Consider the following 16,674-nt stretch of genomic DNA (forward strand, 5'->3'; position numbering starts at 1 on the left):
ATGCTTCACAGAGGGTTATTCCACAACAGTGTGAGAGTGATCTTGGAGATAGAAGCCCAATGCATCTCTTGACAAATCAGAAGGAATATGGATAGCATGAGGTCTAAAGTTTATAAAGACCTCACTCTTTCCCTTCTCCAGATAACCTCCAGCAACAGCCCTGATGAACATGCTTCACAAGAGTGGCAGTTACCACTTTGTGGGATGTGATATCTCCACATGTGGATCAGTTTGGATTTTCTTCATTAGGGCAGCCACAAAATTATTCCCTTCCCCCGTGTTTAGGCTGCTCTGGGCCAAAGCCAGCCAGGATACTGAAACCTTACTCATCAAAGCATTCTAGCTGTAAGCACCAAGGTCAGGGCCTTGATCATTGCCCTGCGCAAAGAGAAATGATTTCCTCTCTTGAGTCAGGAATCAGAAAGGCTAGAGTCAGAGACACTAATAAAGCTGAAAATTATCTCCTCATTGGCATTAACAAGTATTAGAATAATTCTGCCTTTCATTTTCTTAAAATATGGTCAAATTTAAGCCCTTTAGGCTCAGCTGATCTGGGAAGAGCCTTTAAAAAAAAAAAAAAAAGATACAGAATAGCTTTGCATGTTGCCCTGAGTCCTTTTAATAATGTGTTAAAAGAGCATCTGGGTGGCACAGTTGGTTGAGCATCTGACTCTTGACCTTGGCTCAGGTCACGATCTCCAGGTCTTGAGATCAAGCCCCTAGTGGGGTTCCATGCCCCGTGGAGAATCTGCTTGAGATTCTTTCTCTCCCTTTTCCTCTGCCCCTCCCACTGCTCACATGCTCTAAATCAATCAATCAATCAATCCATCCATCCATCAAATCATGAAAAAATAATATGTTGAAAACATTGCTTTAGCAAAACAGAGAAGATAGTGGCTCCTGTCATTCCATTAACAAGCTTCCATCCCAGGGTTTCATGCAGAAGACAGTGTCACAGCTGCAATCACTGCAATCACTGTAGAGCAGTAGAGATTGTAAAGTTCAATTGTGTCTTATGCAAATATTGTAATTATTTCAGCACATGCATTGAGGAAAGTGAGTCATAATTTGTGCGTCTGCCAGGATACATCAGTACTGGTGACCCAGAAGGTCTAAAGGGCCACAATATTTGATTAGTAAACTTGAAAGTATGTTTCAGTGATCCAACTTACTAAAATAGCATTTCTTTATATTTCGGCCATAAACATTTCTTAGTAAATTTGTTTAAAATGTAGAAATCACCCTAAGACATGGTAAAATGTGTTTAGTATATAACAGTGGCGCTGACTGTGGGTGTTAAAAGAGGGAATACACATGCCCCGCTGAACTGAGGAATGCTTTACGAAGGCACTGGCCTTTGAACACCTTGAAAAAGTAGCACAATTTCAGCAGGAAGATGTCAAGGGGAGAAGTCCCCTCAGACTTTGCACACATGGAGTGGAAAAGGCAGGTGGATGCTAGGAAGGGACGAAGCGTGCGGCTTTGTAAGGCTGTAGCAGAACTCCCATAAGGTTATAACAGCAGGAGCAGAGCACGCTGCCTGACCAGTAAAGGCATCACTGAAATTAAGCTATTAGACAAGAAGGAGACATTGAAAGTTCTGGAAGAGAGAAGTGTTGCAGTGAAAAAGCAGTTGTTTTGTGAAGACAATGGTGGTGGCTTTATTACTTTACGAGGACTGCCAGAACAAAATATGTAAGTGGGTGGCTTAAAGCAACACAAATTTATTCTCTCACAATTGTGGAGGCTGGAGGTGTGGAACCAAGGCCGCGCTCCCTCTGAAGGCTCTTTGGGAGAACCCGATGTGTGGCTGTCTTACAGCTTCTACTGCTTGCAGGCAATCTTTGGCATTCCCTGGCTTGTAGACACTCCACTCCCATCTCTGTCTCTGCCTTTGCATGGTGTGCTCTCTCTGTGTGACAATGTCTCCCTGTCAAATTTGCCTCTTCTTCTTCTTTTTTTTTTTAATAACAATTTTACTTTGACCATATCAAATGACGGATGAAGACGCAGTTATCTGGTCTGATGGATAATGCTCCATACTTTCTTTCTTTCTTTCTTTCTTTAAATGTTCAGTTAGCTACTGTATAGTACATGATTAGTTTCGGATGAAGTGTTGAAGTGTTCAGTGATTCATTAGTTATGTATAACACCCAGTGCTCATCACAACACGTGCCCTCCTTAATACCCATCACCCTATTACTCCCTCCCCCCACGCTCCTCCCCTCTGAAGCCCTCAGTTTGTTTCCTAGGGTCCACAGTCTCTCATGGTTCATCTCCCCCTCTGATTTCTCCCCTTTAGACTTCCCTTTCTTCCCTATGGTCCTCTGTGCTATTGCTTATATTCCACATATGAGTGAAACCATACGATAATTGTCTTTCCCTGCTTGACTTACTTCACTTAACATAATCCCCTCCATGGCGATGCAAATGGTGGGTATTCATCCTTTCTGGTGGCTATTCCATAGTATATATGAACCATATCTTCTTTTTTTTTTTTAAAGATTTTATTTATCAGAGAGAGAGAGGTCACAAGTAGGCAGAGCGGCAGGCAGAGGAGGGGGGCAGCAGGCTCCACGCTGAGCAGAGAGCCCGATGTGGGCTTAATCCCAGGACCCTGGGATCATGACCCGAGCCAGAGGCAGAGGCTCAACCCACTGAGCCACCCAGGCAGCCCTGAACCGTATCTTCTTTATCCATTCATCTGTCGAAGGGCATCTTCGCTCCTTCTACAGCTTGGCTATTGTGGACATTGTTGCTATGAATATTGGGGTGTATGTGCCCCTTCCTTTCACTACATCTGTATCTTTGGGGTAAGTACCTGTACCTAGTAGTACAATTGCAGGATCATAGGGTAGCTCTATTTTTAATTTTTTGAGGGATTTCCACACTGTTTTCCAAAGTGGCTGCACCAACTTGCATTCCCACCAACAGTATCAGAGAGTTCCCCTTTCTCCACATCTTCTCCAACACTTGTTGTTTACTGTCTTGTTAATTTTGGCCATTCTAACTTGTATAAGGTGGTATCTCAACGTGGTTTTGATTTTAATTTCCCTGATGGCTAATGATGATGTACTTTTTTTCATGTGTCTATTAGCCATTTGCCTCTTCTAATAAGGACACCAATGGTATTGAATTTAGGGCTTGCTCTAATACCAGTTGATCTCATCTTGACTAATGTCCGCAGTGACTCTGTTTCCAAATGATTTCACATCCGCGGGTTCCTGGTGGACATGAATTTGAGGGGGACACTATTCAACCCAGTTAAGTAGCCAAATGCAGGAAGAATTAGTATGGGGAGAGACTTGCAACAGAGAGATCAGTGAGGAATCCAAAGCAGCCAATAAAACAATGAATCTGGGGCACCTGGGTGGCTCAGTGGGTTAAAGCCTCTGCTTTCGGCTCAGGTCATGATCCCAGGGTCCTGAGATCAAGCCCCATATCGGGCTCTCGGCTCAGCAGGGAGCCTGCTTCCTCCTCTCTCTCTGCCTGCTTCTCTGCCTACTTATGATCTCTGACTGTCAAATAAATAAATAAAATCTTTAAAAAAAAACAATGAATCTCCAAGATGGTACCAACCCTGGGGACAGAGATTAGACAGAATATAAAAGGCAGAGTTGGTGTCCTTGGGTGACTAGTTGGAAATGGGGAGAAGGGGAGTTAAAGGTAACCCAAGGTGGGAGTCAGGCACCTGAATGAGTGGTGGTGCCACCAACCCGGATCACCAAGTAGAAAAACCACAGCTTGTTGAGTGAGAATTAGTTTGGTTTTATGTTTTATTGTGTAATCTTGGCAAAAGACATAGCTGTGTGTGGCTGAGACAGTGGGGCATTTGAGGCCAGAGTGCTGGACAGGGGTTAGGACAGGTAATGGGGATTAGGAATAATGCAGCCGAAGGAGGTAGAGAAATTATCATCAGAATGGATAAAGTTCCAGATGGCAAGGGGATGTAGGGGAAAGGCAGAAGATAGGACTGGGGAGAACAGCTTAATTGCACATCAGAGGAGAAGAAGGGAGATGAAAAAGGCAGTGGTAGAATTTAGGAGGCCAGTTGGCAAGATGTGAGGTAGAAAAGAGAAGGGAAAAAAAATAGTTTTGTGGCTGAAGCTTGTGATTTAATCCTCTGCTAAAACATAAACATATATTCTCAGACAATTCCTTTGAGTATTACCTTTGTATCCACATAGCACAACAAGTCTGAGAATTTCTTCACAAAATAACATAGAATATATGGTGGAAATGACCCATAAAAAGAAATCCATCAGAAAGAGATTTGCATTCAGTCCTCAGCAAATTCAGTATTATACATTCAAGTTTTTTGATTAAGAAAACATTCTTTTCAATATGCAGACAGATGACATGGTAACATGTTGCAAGTAAAAGTGTCCTTTTTAAAAAAGTTTTCTAAGTCTTGTCCTATCTTGAAAATCTTCAAGATTTTCAGTATTTTTGAACTTCATGTAAGTATAAACACAATATATGTATCCTTTTATGTCTAGCTTCCACCACTCAAAACTATATTCATAAGATTTACCCATGTTCTTGAATTAGCAGAGGTTCATTTAGCTTTATTGATATATTTTATTCCATTACATGATTACTCAATATGAATATACTAACTATATATTTTTCTCTTCTGCTTCTGATGGGCATTTGAATTATTTTCATTTTGGAGCACTTATGAGTAATACTGCTCTGAAAATACCTGACATATCTTTAAGTGCTCATATAGACCTATTTCTTTTGGGTATATATATCTACATTTGGGACTTATTTACAAATGTTCCTAATTTTAAGTCTTGTTTAACAAAATAGCTCAGGTAGGAGGATGGTGGTGTGTTTCCCTTTAGGTGCAGAAAACCAACGGGTAAACAGACAAAAGAACTTCCAGTTAGTTGGAATTTTAGGATGGAAAATTGATCTGTAGATAAAGTGTTGAAATTTTGGGAATGCTACAGCAAAGCAAGGCTTTTTTAAGAACATCGTAAGAAAGGCTTTTTGAAAAACATCAGAAGGAAGCTGTTAGACTTCCTTAAGAAGCAGCTCTGAAAAACTGGAAGGACAGAAAGAGCTCTGTTCCATTTGGAGAAAGAAGAAGTGTTCTAATTGCCCAATTTCAGCATCAAAACAAAACAAAACAAAATAAAAAAAGGAATCAAGTGTAACTCCGTAAACTCCATGACATTTTCAAAGTGCTGCAAGTTGCTGTTTTAAAAACTTAATTATGATAAAATAAGTCATTTTGCTTTCTCGCAAGGGAGTCATATAATTCCTTTAATTAAGAGAAGCAAAAACAGTTATTCCACTCTCAAGGCCTGGTGCCTGCTTCTTATAAGCCCAGAGAAGTGTAATTATATAGGCTTGTTGGTGAGACATCTTGCCATTCCCTCTTCTCACACTCCATGCATTTCTGTCTCCACCACCTCCCATCAGCACCTCGTTAAAGGAAACACCTGCACAAGGAAGGCAGAACCGCTGTACCCCATCTCCTGCTCACCTCAGTGCCTGTGAAGAACGTATTTGCAGAGAGCAAAAAGGAGACGCCTGAATTAATCTGTTTTGTCTGAGCAGTCCACAGTCCTCTTAACCAGAGGTGGAAGCAAGAGCACGGGAGATAGATAATAGATAGAACATCTGGACTCCGGCCACTAGTTTCACACTGGCCTTAGGCAGACAGGCCAACTGAGGCCAAGGCCCGGAGGGCCTGTTCCCTCATCTCCAGTCCCAGATGAACATTATACTCCTCCCCCAACTTCAAGAATTACATCACTGTATGTTCTTTGCTCCAACATTCACTTCAACTAAATTCCTTTGGTACCATTATTGACTCTCTCCATGACACAATGGAGATGCTATTAAGAGTATCTTATAAATGGATACCAGATATTTTCCAGTCACACTCCCTACCCCCCCCCCCCCCACTTTTTAACCAGCTCCGCTTCCTCACGAGAGCTCTCTGTGTTTCGTTCAACAGAAGAATGATTTTCCCTCAGAGACAGGGGACAAGTGATTGCTCACAAAACTAGAATGTCTTTCACACACAGGGCCAGTGTATCATTGTATCAGATTCCAGGGCCAGGAGACTTGAGCTTGTGTTCAGACTGCACCATTGAACTGGCTGTGTGACTGTGACCATATGACTAAACCTTTCTATTCCTGAGTTTCCCCATCTGTGAAATGGGATAGAATGGGATAACCACTTAATTGGGCTACTGTGAGAATTAAATAAGTTTGTATTTATAAGGCACTTAAAACAGTGCCCGGTACAGACCAAAGATTAGATAGGTGATAGGTGGGTAGGTAGATAATAGATGAAAGATGAGCAAGGGAGCAAGCAATCTAGCTTACTTAGAAATTAGAAATGCAAATCCTTAGATGTGAAATACCTGCTCCACCAGTAGTCTATACAATATCTACCCCATTGTGAGCAAAAAGGATATTACTAAACAACAGTAGAGGTAAATGGTCTAAGTACAGGTCATGTTCTATAAAATAATCTAACAATTCATGAGTCTAACCATTTCCAGTCACAGGATTCATAGCTTAGGGTTGGCAGTGTATGACAAAATCACTACAACCTCAATGCAAATTTGATAGAAAACAAGCTCGATAAATATTTAGTATGTTAAAATTAAGTTAAATGAATTAAATAAGTTATTTAGTGTGTTGGCTGCTGTTCTGTAAAGATTTCTTACACGTCCAAGAAATCCATGGCATCTACACTGTCCCTTTCAAAAATGCCCAAGAATTGGTATCCTGAAGGTCAACGTTTATGATCATTTTTCCAAGCACAGCTCATGACCTGGAGAATTAGTGAGGCAATAGGATCATCCTATCTGCTCAGCAAAAGCCACAGGGAACCTGCCAGCCCCACTTAGAGGTGTTCATGCTCATGTACCTTGGCACACGGTGGAAATGCTGGGACATTCACCTCCTACACTGCTGATCCTCCATGAGATTAGCTTCGGAGTGCGCGAGATTCGCAACTGAGTAGCTGACAAATGTTATCAATTTCTTCCAGTCCACATCTGATCACGTGTCATGGTCCAAAGTCTCTCAAGAGTAAATCTTTTCTTTGCTTTGATATCTCTTCTCAAGGCCGAAGGGAAATTCTACAAAGGAGACTATTTGGATGAATTACCCTTTGTTTTTGCTCAGTGTGGTTTTAATTTTCATTCATCCTAACAGGTGTGTTTGGGGGTATGTAATACAGAGATGCATAAGGGAACCATTAATAAAGATTCTCTTAAATTGCCTTTAAATGTGGACTTCTTGGGTAGATGGGTCTAACATCTTGTTGCTAATCATTAGTGTATGCCCATTATTGGAATGTTTATAAGACACAGCTGGACCCATTTGGATCAGTGATGTCTTGGTTTAGAAAAGGGAATTAATATTGGGGAATTTTTGTGAAGAATATTTTCAGTTATTAAAGTAGATTTTATTTTTTTTTAAGATTTTATTTATTTATTTGACAGAGAGAGATCACAGTAGACAGAGGCAAGCAGAGAGAGAGGGAGAGAGGGAAGCAGGCTCCCTGCTGAGCAGAGAGCCCCATGCGGGACTCGATCCCAGGATCCTGAGATCATGACCTGAGCCGAAGGCAGCTGCTTAACCCACTGAGCCACCCAGGCGTCCCTTAAAGTAGATTTTAAAGTGAAGTAAAATGTAATGCCATTTTCCACATCACCTCGCCCAAGATTCAAAAGCTAGCTATCATACCCTGTGGCTGAGGGTGTCAGGAATCAGGCACTCTCTTTTGTGGGAGTATAAACTAGCACAAGCTCTACAGAGAGTAAAATTTACAATAGAATTTTTTTTAAATGCACATAACCTTTGAGCCAGCAATTCCACTTCTAGAATTCTACCTTAAAAATATTTTGGCACCTGGGGCGCCTGGGTGGCTCGGTGGGTTAAAGCCTGCCTTCGGCTCAGGTCATGATCCCAGGGTCCTGGGATCGAGCCCCACATCGGGCTCTCTGCTCAGCGGGGAGCCTGCTTCCCCCTCTCTCTCTCTGCCTGCCTCTCTTTGATCTCTGTCTGTCAAATAAATAAACAAAATCTTTAATAAAATCTTTAATAAAAAAAATACTTTGGCACCTGGGCAAAATGCATTTTCATGTTGCCTTAGCAACCATGCAAATACCCATTAATAGGGGATAGGTTAAATGAAAATTTCCAGACAATGAAATACTATTTACAGTTGTAAATAATTATACATATTACATATACGTATCGCATACACAAATGGTAATATTTTATGCCTGAATCTGAGTAGAACATCTCCAGAAATAATAAAGGTGGTTGTTTCTAAGGGGAACTGGGTGGCTGTAAGTCAGAGGTGTAAAAGAGACTAACTTTTTATCTGTACTCTCTTATTAATCTTTAATTTTGTATCATCTGCATATACTACCTATTATAACCCATCAACAAAACAAGTTTCAAAAAAGAGAGCGTCCCGTCTTGTGGACAGAAATCAGATTGCTCCCTCCCAGGCGCTTGCTTAGAGAAGAATCTTCATCATGGTGAGGCCTGTAGCTCCCAGAGCACGCTGCTGGTTCCAGAACAAGCCTGCCAGGACGTGTTTGGATCGAGAAGTGAAATAAGCATCACTCCACTCTCCCTTGGTCTGGCTTCATCCCTTTTCCATGCCTCTCAGGGTGAAGGCAGAGTGTTTATATAGGCTTTCCCTTCTGCCTTGCTGAGGTTGTTTTCAATGCCAAGAGAGCTGGTGAGAGGTTAAATCACATGGATCTGTCTCCAGTGATTTGCCCATCAGCTCACTCCTGCGTGTCTTTAGTCTGTTTGGGTAACAGTGAGGATGTACTGAAAACTGGAGATGAAGCCACAGGCATCAGAGCTGAATTGCAGCTGAAGACCCTCCCATCTCTGGTTCCAGCCCCAGTCCCTGACCCACACAGGCCTAAAATAAAGTTCTTGGACCATGGCAGAAAATGCACACAGACAACAGACGGACTTGGCCATCCAGTTGACTTCCTTCCACTTTAAAATTTAAGATAATATCTCTTTCATGTTTGCTATGTGTTGAAATGTCTTTTCTTAAATAAAATCATGGTGATGGCAGATGATGATTGGCTTGTTCTTGTTACTTCAGTTTTTTTTTTTTAATGTCCCAGCTTCACATATTGGCAATCCCAGCTTGGTCCCCTAGTATTTAACTTGATGTGCACATTGTACTGTACCGTAATCCCAACATCTAGAAACCCCTTTGTCTAATCTCTGCCTGGAACTGGACCCACAAGGAAACTGAGCCAAAGAGGCTCAGATACTCAAGTCACAGACTGAGGATGCCAGCGTCACTCCTGCCTCAGCTGTCCTGGGTCAGCCTTCTAGTACGGGGAAGAATATGCACTGCGCTGTCCTCACTGTGCCTGTGACTTCCAGTCCCAACCAGCAAGCCCACTGGTAACCATGTGGAAAGCAACTTACAGCAAATCCTGGCTATTTGTGAAGCAATCCCATGGAATAAATTCTTGGGTCATTCACTCTCCATCTTAAGCCAAAGGTCTTTATGTTAAAAGTGAGAGAAGCAATATTAATTATGGAGACAGCCCTAATAATGTGGGATAAATCATGAAGCAAGTAGAAACTTTCATATTTGTGTATCATAATTAATAATATACTCAATACGGCATCATTACTAAAGTTTTCACACTTCAGTGCCCTGTTTTCTTGATGTGACTAGTGGGTTTTTCATCTTACCATATTTTGGAAAAGATTCATTCTACTCTGATCAGTGCACAGATTCAGAAGGGAAGCAAAGCTCTAAGACACTGAATGTTTTGGACTCCATTTTACGATTGTGGAGGATCAGTGAAGAGCTCCGGTGTGCACCTGTCTTACAGCCTCATCTCCCTGCTATGAAATTACCCCAGGAACTGTAGTTATTGTGGCAATGTCAGAGAACCTATGATGCAGTGAGCCCTCCTCCCTTCAAAGGACACCCCAAGCGAGGAAGTTAGGGCCCATCTCTGGAGCAGTACTGCTGTGGCAATATACATTCACATCATTTCAAGTCCTTCTCTCATCCAGGTTCATGCTCTAGCTAACCTTGACCAGGGGTTGTCAATTGCATCTGAAGCTTAGGTTTTTCTCATTGATTAGGGCTGTGAGGTGTGGGTAGAGGTGACCCAAAGCCCAAGATCCATACACCTTCAGAGTGCTCCTAACAAAAATATTTATCTTGTTTTGTGGAAGCTTCATTTTTCTCAGCGATGGGATTAGATCAGTCAAACAAGAGTAAAGGTGAAGAGTCATCTTCCCCCTGCAAGTCTTTGGCCAGCTATACCCAGAATGCCCTTACAGGTTCTGGAGTGGAAAACACAGGGCTGTGCCAAAGGAAGGATGAAGCAACAGTTAGGAGCCAGTGTCTTAGGATTCTGATCACCTATGAGCTCTTAGAGAATTTCACACATGTGATGCCAGCCTGCCACAGCCGACTCACTTGCCCCAGCTGTCTCCTCTACGGCCTGAGGAGTAAGGCCAGGACATGCAAGATACAACGCAGGCATTTTGATGAGCCCCTGGGAAAAGTAAAAATGAAAAGTCAAGATCAAGTGCCATAGCTTCCTGGCCTATCCTTAGTGGAGGACCCTAGGGTCCAAATGGAAAAATATTGAAGTTACACTAGATGGCTCTTGATATTCAAGGACATAGTATCTCAAGAATATACTGGAGATGAGGAGATATTCAGCTCCATTCCAGGCCTGTCTGGTAATTATTACAGCCTCTCAAATCACAGTTGAGTTGGTCTGGAGCAATAGGCTACTAAGTTGCTAAGACTGGTCAGGATGTGCCAAACACCATTCTCTTCTGCCCAAACATGCGCAGCCATATTTCCTTCCATCCAGATTCTCCTCTTTCCTGTTACCACTGGTCAAGCCCAGGGAGGCTGTCCCCAAACAACAGAAGAGAAGGAGGCAGACCACCATACTGATATCATGGGGAGCAGGCTGATGTCCGTTTGTGTTTGGACTGGTTGTGTTGACAGTGATTAAGTGATCAGTTCACCATGTTTTCTGTGTAGTTGCATTGTACAAAGACTTCTGTGTGTACTGGTATGTGTTATTTCTTTATAGATTGCTTTCATTTTATTGCTTCTTTATGTAGCAGAGTTGTGTTGATATTTTTTAAATAATATGTGTAGGCAGGTTACATTATCCATTATTTCACTTGAGGACAGTAAGGGACATTATGAAAGATTCATTGTAATAAAAGGCCATTGTCTCTGAAAGGATTAAGAGTCATTGATCATTCTAAGGCAACATGAGGAAGGCTTTTGGGGAGAGAAGACCCAATCTAAGTCAGAGTTACTCAAAATGGATGGTGGTTCTCTTACCACCAGCAGACTCACTCATTTGGGCAATGATGTTACTGAGCCAACTTGTCACTCATAGGTCCCCAAAGAGGAACATATGTAACAGTAGTGTCTCAGTCTGTTCAGGCTATTATAACAATATACAATAGACTGGTGGCTTATAAGTAACAGAAACTTACTTCTTATAGTTCTGGAGGCTGGGAAGCCCAAGATCAAGCGCTGGCCAGTTCAGTGTCTGGTGAGAACCTACTTCCTGCTTTATAGTCCTATCACTTCTTGATTCGTAGACAACCGTCTTTTAGCTGTGACCTCAGATGGCAGTTGGAAGGCATGAGGGAGCTCTCTGGGGCCTCTTTTATAAGGACACTAATTCCATTCATGAGGGCTACCCCCTTCATGACCTAATCACCTCCCTGCATCCCCACCTCAAAATACCATCACACTGGGCATTAGGTTTTCTGCCTGTGAGTTTCAGGGGGTACCTACATGTTCAGTCCCCAGCAACTAGCAACCATCGTGTAGTTCATATTGCATATCTTCTCATTTCAGACTAGCTCTAAGCACTTTACCTTTATCATGTACATTCTCAAAACAACCTTGGAAGGCATGGAAATCTTTTAAATCCCATGCAACTTTTACAGATGAGAAAAAGTCATCAAAAACATCCGTAAAAAATTTGGGAGAATGTGGTAAGGGTCTATGTTTCCAAAACCTGCATTTGAACTCTGGAAAGTGAGGTGTCTAGAAAACACAGGTGGTGGAGCTGAGGTGATTGTCTTTGGCACATCTCCACCCACACCCCGTTGGTGCTGGTTTCAGAACCCCCATAAGCCTCCTTTACTCCAAGTGGTAGACCATGTGACAAGTGGCAAGAATGAGAGATCAGGAGAGTTATTATGTGTTTCTCTCCATCATGAGACCAGGGCATTACTGCATGTGCCTGACACGAATTTCACCGCCTGTTGGCTTTGAAAGTCTTGAAATTCTTCCTTGTGACTAGGCAGGGGATGTGGGTGGGAGGGACAGGGCGAGTGGAGTGGGGGACAGATATAGAGGAATAGAGCCTTTGTACTTGTCAGAGAGTCTGTCAAAATTGAAAGTGCATTGTGAGCAGCGAAGACAAGGTTGGTTGTGTTAGCCATCTGACATCAACACGGGAAGGATGGGCAGACACTGAGAGCGTGGTCTGCTGATACCCCAGCCCTGATGCACTGCTGTGCCAGCCAGCCAGGGGCCCTATAGAAACAAATCTTTAAATTCCCATGTCTGCCATCTGAGAGACAGCCAGAGCAGACAGGAGAGCCTTTATAACTAGCCCCAGACAGGCAGCTGTCTGTTAGGGCAAGCAGAAGAGTCTGGTTTACTTAAGCAAGCATGATTTCTTTTAAAAACCCTCCCTTTCTGGTTTTAAGGTGAGACAGAAGCTTGACAGGCAAGGTCATCAATAGGACATTAATATTAGTTGCTTTTACACATATTGTTGGGGGTGTTTTATATTGTAAACTGGGTCTGTGGGACATAAGTGAGTGATCAAAATAAGAGTCAGTGATTTTGCCTTTAAAATAATCTCAGTAATTATTTCATCATCAGATCAAATTTCTGCTTAGATTCACCAGTTGAGGCATTAAAATGGTTACTAGGTTATCTCAGTGACGAATTTTGATTGACCTGATGGTGGTCTGATCCACTGCTTTGTACCTGACCTTTAAATAAATGGTCTTTAAGTAAATAAATAGAAAACCACTGCTCTAGGGCAGAGAGAGTGAGAGACCTTTCCAGGAAAACATTTTTGCCTATTCAATTGCCTACCGCCTTGGGCTTGCTCATCATTGTACTTAATAGAAATTATTTGATATGAATTGGACTATGATCTAGTTGAGCCACGGACCTTACCTCCATCAAGACTCATGCTTTTGAAGTAGACAGTTCATTTTCAGGGCTGCAGAAAACACAGTACTCTCTAGAAGGATGGTTTGCCCACAGCTCCCCTGAGGAAACTGAGGGAGACTGTCTACCTGGCTATACAGGGAATTCAGCCAAATCCCCACCTTCCACAGATTTTCCTTTTATTGAATTCTATCACCAAAATGTTGAGCTTCCTGGGGGGAGTTTTTCATAGACAAGGAAGAAGAAAATGGTCACCCAAGATTTAAACAGGAAGAGACTCGAGATTTAAAACCATACACACCAATGTTATTATTCAAGTTGCATTTGCCTCCTGTATCAGGTGTGTTGCTGACTCATATTCACCATCGTGCTGGCACGGTGGTGCGTGTCAGATCCTTCTTGGGTGATCCAGAAGCTTTGATCAATGGTTAAAGTGTGTTGTTGTTTTCTTTCCTCAAATGAGATGTCTTTGAGATGGTGTCAGGGTCCTGCGGTATGAATCTTGAGATCTTGGTTGCCACCTTCTCAAATGGTCTTTGGGGCTCAGACCTCTAGTCTCCATCACTGCCCCCTGCCAGACCCCTGCACTTATTGCTGTAAATCCATCTGGGGGTGGACTCTGCATCTCACTTATTCTTGCTCATGCCTTTCCCATAGGGTGGGGGTGACGTTCTTCCTCTCCCCTTTATCAGTGAGCCCTCCCTAACCCCCCACGTCCCAGAGAAAATGGCCTTGACAGGGAGATATACCCTTTTTTTATAACCTCGAAAAAGGATAGTATAGAATTGTACCAGCACATCTTGCCATGTCTTCTCAAGACTGTAAGATCTTGAAGAAAGAGCTGTGCCTTCATCTTAGCAGCACCAGCACCCATCATCCCACCCTCTGTGCCGGGTGCTGAGTATGTTTTTGTACAAAGGATGCATAAATGAATGAGCAAATACATGTTCAGAGTTGACATTAGCATTAAGAAAACTCTGTCATTAGCAAAAATATATATTCATTAGACAGAACAGAGTTACTTAAAAAAAACTTCCACCTTCAACTTCCCAAAGCCATCCTTCACCAGCTTCTCATAAGCACTAATGCCAGTGAACTTGCCTTATCAACAGTATCAACAGTTTCCCTGCCTTAAGGCTGGTGGGGTCCTGCTGCCTCAAGGGTACCCACTTACTCCACATGCCTCGTTTCATCCACTAACTTTGGAATTCATAAAAAATATCTCTTATGGATGACATCCACAACCTACTACCAGTTTTCATCTTCTCTTCATGCTGACTCCCTTTTGGTCAATTTCTCCCCTTTGGAAACTGTTAAAGTCATTTTGTTCCTAAAAGTAGGATATTCTCAACACATCCTCCTCGGAGCCCTAGTTCCAGAATACTAACCACTTCCATGGCTCAAATTATACAGTTTCTAGTCCATGAAGTTTGCTGTTCATATTCTAGAGAAGCCATTGTCTGCTGCTTAAGACCATGTAAACTCATTGCTGGGGCTGGGAGACTGCCGACCTTAAAGGAAAAATATTCACTGTTCTCCATTGGTTCATGCCTTGTCCATCTCAGGAAGAAAATTAACGAAAGAAGCAAGTATCCTTTTTTACAAAATTCCAGACATTCGAAATATTTCACCCAAATTTACTTCATAAAGAGAGTGCATTTCAAAACCTGATTTTGAAAGCTCTCCTGAGATGGCCAAGAGGCCAGAACCAAACTGCATCTATGGATACACCTGTCTTCCGCAGTAATCTTCCTGATCATGTGGCCGATTTTTCACTCAGCGCTCTCTTTCCTGGTGAGAGAAGGCACCTGGATTTTTGAGTCTCTGCTGGAAAGCCATAGTTTTAACAAAACATGGCAACTGCATGGCAAGAAGTTGGCTTGTGTTGAGTCTTTGTTGCTGGCATTGTTTCCTCTGGTCATTGTACCCGCTGCAGACATGGCAAATGCATTTGCTGATGGGAACTGCTGTGAGTATGAGTTCACCGATCCAGGAAATATATTTTCTGTACATACTTGGCTATTGGAGCCATTCATCACAGCATCGCTGCCCCCTCCCTTGTGCCTTTGCCCAAACAGAAATGCTTGTCATGAAGCCACTCTCATTCCTCTACAAGAGGCCCCAAAACAGAATCAAAACCGTAACTCAAAGAACATTTATGTACAATTTATGACCAACTGTCAAGCTAAACTACCCTGACAGACTCCAAATCTGCTTTAGAAATAATATGATGCTTTTTATCAATTTTTTCCTTGTCCTTTATGGTTGCTTTGTTTAAATGTTAAATGCTGAATTAAGTGGGTCTGTATCTCCTTTGGGAAAATGAAAATTCATGGAAAGACACTAAATTGGAGAGTTTCAGCTGTTCCCACTTTTAAGAGCTCTGACAAGAAGGGGAGAAGTTTTATCATAGAACCTTTTTATATTTCCTCAACTTCACATGGGGCTCCTTCTTCTTTGGCATCAATATTGACTCTTAAGTGGTCACACCCTGTTTGGAGTTGGAGACCAGACTTTTCATGGATCATTCAGCTTGGAAATTGTTTAGGGAACAGGACAGCACCTACTTATAGAGCAAGGCTGTTTTTGTTAGGAAAGTCACAGCAGGAATGGCCACTAAAGACTCGATGGACAAGTGTTCCTGAGAGATTTTCACAGGCCTGAAGAATTGTCCAAAGCAGGGGTCTTTCTTAGGATATAAGATTTCAGTCTTATAAGGGAAAGCAATTCTGACATATGCTGTAACATAGATGAACCTTGAAGATAATATAAGTGAAATAAGCCAGACACAAAAGGACTTGTACAAAATACTGTATAATTTCACTAATGTGAGCTGCTGAGACTAGTCAAATCCATAGAGATGGAAACTGGAATGGTGGGTGCCAGGGGCTGGGAAGAAGGGGGGCTGGCAATTTGTTTAATGGGTACAGGTTTCAGTTTTGCAATATGAGATTAGAGATGCATCCTACAACAACATGAAAGTACTCAACACTACTGACCTTGACACATAAAATGCAGTGAAGATGGTAAATTTTATGTTATGTGTATTTTACCACAATTTTGCAATGTTTTAGGTAAGAAAAAAAATGCCAAATTTTGAAGACCAAAAGGAAAAATGACATTTGCAAGATATAGTGGATATTCTTTACTGGCAGAAGTTTGAAGAGTTGACACAAGAGATTAAATTTTTTCCTTGATGTTTATCTACTCTCACAGAGGAGGGGGTGGGGAAGACAGAGGACGGGGGAGAGTGTAAGGATCTAATAATATTCCAAGGAAAAATTTAGTACCCCCACGACTTTCGTTTCCTTGTTTTTCACAAGACTATGTGCTTTTCTGTCATCGTGTACAGAACAAGGTCTGATGGGTTTTTGACAAAGAACTATTGATGGCGTGTCTGTGTGAATTGCCCTAGCATTGGTCACAGCCAACTTCTGTGGGACCCACTG

At 42.2% G+C, this 16,674-nt stretch overlaps 1 protein-coding gene across 2 annotated transcripts in view; it reads left to right on the forward strand.

Annotated features, from left to right (window-relative positions):
• The window catches only part of FRMD4A (FERM domain containing 4A), a 622,361-nt gene that overhangs the window by 271,723 nt on the left and 333,964 nt on the right, over positions 1-16,674 (forward strand). The gene's annotated exons all lie outside the window — the stretch shown is intronic.

The sequence above is a fragment of the Lutra lutra genome, chromosome 8 (assembly GCF_902655055.1).
Source record: "Lutra lutra chromosome 8, mLutLut1.2, whole genome shotgun sequence".
In the NCBI taxonomy this organism is placed as follows: domain Eukaryota; kingdom Metazoa; phylum Chordata; class Mammalia; order Carnivora; family Mustelidae; genus Lutra; species Lutra lutra.